We start from the raw sequence: 5,592 nt of genomic DNA on the forward strand, positions 1-5,592 counted from the left end.
TATGACATATTTTTTCAGACTATATTTTTCGTGTTTTTTATTATTAGTATAATATTTTTGAAATTTCTAAATCAATATACAATATTTTTATTTTTTAATAAAAAAAACATTATGAATAATATTAAGATTTGAATTATGTTTCTTATAGTATGATAACAGAGTACAAAATTTCGTTAAAAAATATCGGGTCTAATCAAATAGGGGGGGGGGGGAGAAATTAGAGATGACAAACTAACATAATAAAGGGTTATTATAATATGTAAGGTTTACCAAAAAAAAAACTTTTTAAACGGAGTTACAACTAGCGTTCCCATTTAATATTTTTGTGAAAAAAAGTGGATATATATATTTATAATCAACCTAAATCACTAACACCTCGACTAATTTTGGAATTAAACTAGTAACCTTTTCCAAATGTTCGAAAAAATTAAGTGTATAATTTTGTATTTATAGTAATATTCATTTTTATTATTTTAAAGAACCCATGAGATTAAAAAAAATACATTTAAAACTAATAACCAATTCAAATGAAAATGAGCCAAGATGTTTATTTATACAAAAAATTATCGTTTTATTATCTATACCACTTATCAGAAATTATTTTTAATTATTTTTTTTTGAGAAACCTTCAATTTTAAAAGCGATTTTTGGAGGAAAAAAAAATAAGTGATAATAAAATATTTAAAATATTCATATCTTTTCTTAACCTAAATATCTCTATTCTTTTAAATAATGTTAAAAATTTATTTTAATTTATTTCAAAAAAAATTTGAATTTTGTATAAATGTGAATTAGTGGTTAAACAATTCGATTTGAGCCGATTTTAAAAAACGGCTAACCCAATATTTTAGCCAGAAAAATATTGCCTAAGCTTGCGAATAGATGTCAAACCTTTGTGCCATCTATTAACAAAATCTTCAGTCTTGAGTATTTTTATGAATAGAATATTGAGTTAAGGTTTTAAAAATCGGCTCAAATAGAACATTTTTACAACACTAAACGTAATGGATCGACGGATTTATCTATAAATTTTCTAAGTGTTACTTTGATTGATTTTATATCAAATTCGTTAAACTGAAGGCAGATTTTTTAAAGTATCTAGATTAGATATATAAATGTTATATAATATCTAGATTTATGTTTATATTAAAAAATATTATGTGGAATAGTAGTACTGTAAACGTTACTTCAAAAAAGAAACGCATTGCTCGTTACGTCTAAAAAAATAAACTTTGCACCGTTACTCGTTACTTTGGGAAAAGGAACGTGAGTTACTGGCTTCAAAAAAGTACCGGGTTATTCGTTGCTTAAAAAATTAAATATTATATATATAAAAAAAATTTTTCCCTTATAATAAGATATCTTAATAATTTTTTTAGCTTGTCCAAAATCGAAAAAATATAAATAAATAAATTTTGAAGAAAAAAATAACAAGCTATTTTTAATGTAAAAATCGTCATTTACAAAAATTTATTTTTTTAAAAAGTAACAGAATTAATAAATTTGAATAAAAATTTATTAAAAATTTATTTATCTGGGTAATTTTTATGGAAAAACTAGAAGTAATATCAAAGCAAAGTATATAATTTTTCGTATTTTATTCTCGTTTTTTTGTTTTGTTTCCGTTTTTTTTTGGTTTTTGGTCGGTTGTTTTTTATTCATTCTTTTTTCTTTTCTTTTCTTTTTTTTAATTTTAATTTTTATAAAACTTGGCTTTGTCCAAATATTTTATTATTAATTTGCGAGAATTTATAAATTATGAGATTTACAAAAATTTTGGACACAGCCTTATATAAATAAAATAATTCAAAAATATTATATTATAAGATAAGATATTTTTGTAATAATTTTTTATTTATTTTTAAAAACGTTGATTTTAAAAATTTTGATCAGATAAATATGAGTGCTTAGTGCGCAGAGGATGAGAGGTTGTATTATATTGGATAAATAAAAATATTAATTGAAGGAATTTATTAAAATTAAAGAAGATCTTTTTGAAAATGCTTCATTCAGATTAGAGGTGGGCGCGTGCCGTGAAATTACGGGTGACCCATCGTGTCACGGTGGGTCACGGCGTGAGTGTCAATAAATTTTAAATTATTAGGCGGGACTGGGCGTGAAGGGCCTTCCCAAAATTTTTCCCGGGCGTGATCGGGGGTGAACATGAATTTCCCGTGAATCACGGAAATTTTAATTTTTTTTTATAAATATAAATTTCCAATTTTTAATTATAATACATATTTTCTAATTTAATTTAGTTCTTTTTTAAAAAAGAAATTTTTGAATACAATATTCTCAAGCACTTAAGGTAGGCTTAATTCTAGCTCCTAATTTCAAAAGCCTTAAGTTTTAAATAGACGAAGAAAAGGAAGATATTTACAAAACAACCTTAAAAATGTAAAATGATATAAAATTAGATGATATGCATAAGTCAATGCCAACTGTTATTTATAACTTTCCCAATTTATCCTAAATTCATAAAAAACCATATATTCTAAATGAAACATATTTTTAGATGATTCTGATGAAGCATCAACATCTACCGATGAAAACTATGTGAATTTAAAAGATTCATCCCATAAAACAAATAACAATGGCAATATTTTGAAGTTTTGGAAGCAGAAAAATTTATTTCCTTTTTTGAGAAAATTAGAGAGTAAAATTTTGTCAGCCCTGGCAAATTCGGCTTCTAGTGAAAGGTTATTTTCTGTAGCCAATTGCTTATTAGTGGAATGGCGTACACAATTGAAATAAAAAAAAATAGACATTCTTGTAAAAATTTGGATTTATAATATGTATTTATTTTTTGTTATTATGGATTAAGGAATTAAAGAAATAAATAGAATAAATTCAAAAAAGTGTAAAAAATTATAGCATTATAAAGTTATGAAAAATTTAAAAACTCCGTGAATTTTCGGGCGTGACGGGCGTGAATCAAAATATTGCCTTTCGTGAGAGGGCGGGTCGGGTCAAAAATTTTTTAGAAGCGTGAATGGGCGTGAATATTTTTTATTGCCACCGTGAGTGGGCGGGCCGTGAATAAAAAATTAGGCCCGCGCCCACCTCTAATTCAGATCCTCATCCAATTTTTTTTTTATCTTTATTAGAAAATAATTTGTACGTGTGTTGTTTTTTAAAGTAATCAAGTCTACCTTTTCTTTGTCAAGATCTTTTCTCAAACATTATAAGGTCAAGTTCCCTTCCTTTCCTGACAGCTAGTTTTACGAGGGCCAATCTAACTTAAATAGCGGGTGAATTATTGCTGATAACATATATTCAATTGAAATAAAATATTATCAAAATATAAATTAACATTACTTCAACTGTATACCCTTTATCGTTATCATACATCATAATCACATTTATAAGTGGCTTGAATAAAAGAAAATTTATAATACAATAAAATATGTTTTTTCTATATCTTTTAAGAAAAATTTGAAGTAACGAGTAAAGCTTTGCGTTACTGTTGCTCAAAAAATAAACACGTTACCATTACTCGTTATCTCTAGAAGAAGGTAATGAATGACCTTCCTTTTCTTCAAAAAAGGTAACACCGTTAATAAATACGTTACTTTTTTAAGTTACTTTAAAAACTTTAAGAAAGTTTTATTATTAAAAGTCATCGGTTAATATTTATATTAATTTTATATTCTATATGTAGATAAAATATTTAACGGAATAAAAAAATGTTTGGTTCTGTAAAAATTTAATTTTTACAATCGATTTTTAATAATTTTGACATATTGTACACTTTACATGATTTTATATTTAATGTATCTTGAAAAAAAATAGTATATCTTATTCAATACATTTTTAAAATAGTATCCTTTAATAATTTTATTGGATATGACATAAATCAAGATCGGAAAACATTTTAAAATTATAGAAAGTTGGCCAGCCTATAGTCCTGTAAATCGGCCAGGAAAAAATAAAAAGACCGGCCTGGGGATGGGGCTTTAATTTTTTAATTTCAATATATTTAATCATAATGTTTATCTATAATATTTTTTAGCTTTTTAAACAACGGTATCTCTCAACAAATACTGCATAGGTATCCTGAAATCTATATTTCCCAGACTCATGATTTTCCAGCCTAAGCTTGTCATTTTTTTTAATATAATAGTTTTAAACGTTTTTTATCTAAAATCTTTTTTATTAGATTGACTTACCTATGCTAAATGATAATATTTTTTAGAAAAAAAAGTAAAACATCAATTGTTTTAAAATGGAAATCACAACGTTTTTTTCAAAGCGGTTTGAGGCATGTTTTCAGCAATTTTTTAAAATTTTCCTAATAAAGGATAATAATTTGTTGAATTTTTTGTACCAAATAATATTTAAAAATAAAACATGATATAAAGATAGTGTTGTTAAATGACGCAAAAAAGATTTTACCCCAAATATTGTTATGAAGCCTCTTGATGTTCAGACACTTCTGCCTCTTGCAGGCCAAACTTCCAAGTGGATGACTTGCCTTATGTGTTAGCGGCTTTTAAAAGTCGCCTATATCAAGCCGTTTGACAATGCTAGTCAGGAGTTTCTCAGACGCCATTTAATTGTTTATAAAAATCAATATCGTATGTTTTTTATTAACTATTTAAATAGCTTAGAGAGACTTCTCCTAACCATCATGTTTTTTTTAAAAAAAATTATATTATACAAAAAAAATTAATTCGAAATTATTTATTATCTTTTATTTAGAAATATAAATTAAAAATTGCTGGAAACATTCCTCAAAAAACTGTTCGAAATAATTTTCCATCTGGAAATGGCATAATAGAACACAATGTAAAAAGTAATTACTCATCTTGACTTCCTATCGGGCTTTTGTATTAAACTCTTAAGTTCTTAAAAGTAATTGGTTAATCTAAGAAGCCTTTTTGATTATATAACTTTAACTCAGAGTTTAAGCTAGAGATCTAATTTTTAGGCCTGGCCGGCCAATTTTATTGCCGTAATCAAAATAACTTTATACGAGTTATCAGTTAGTGATCTGCATCGGGTCTAATTTTTCAAGCCCGGTCCGGCCCGAAATTTTTTTTAAAAAAGTTTAGCCGGCCCGGCCAGAACCCAAAATTTTTTTAAAAACTTTTGCCGGCCCGGCCGGAACCCGAAATTTATTTTTAAAAAATTTAACGGCCAGGCCCGAATTTATTTATATATAGAAATTAATTTTTATAATTACTTAAAATAAAAGACATATATGTTATATAGCGTTTAGTTTCAATAAATTAAATCAAAAATTTTTATTTTACATAAAAAATTTAATATAAAATTGATAAATTTAGATATATTTAATAAAATTTCCAAGGTCCGACCCGACCCGAAATTTTTTTAAAAATATTAGGCCCGGCCCGGCCCGAACCCGATTATTTTTAATAGAATCCGGGCCTAACTTTGCAGATCTCTATTATCAGTCCCGGCTTTTAATATTTTTATGGCAGAAAAAGCTGTCTAATTCTATGCTTAGGAAAAAATTTATGAACTTCAGCCTGGTCCATAAAATTGTTCAGGATGAAAATCTTTTTCTTTCGGGCCGGGCTGCACAAACCTCTAGTTTATGTTTGTATGTGCTATTTTTTTAAAAAAAAT

Source organism: Gordionus sp. m RMFG-2023, chromosome 1 (genome assembly GCF_954871325.1).
Source record: "Gordionus sp. m RMFG-2023 chromosome 1, tfGorSpeb1-WG-v2, whole genome shotgun sequence".
In the NCBI taxonomy this organism is placed as follows: domain Eukaryota; kingdom Metazoa; phylum Nematomorpha; class Gordioida; order Chordodea; family Parachordodidae; genus Gordionus; species Gordionus sp. m RMFG-2023.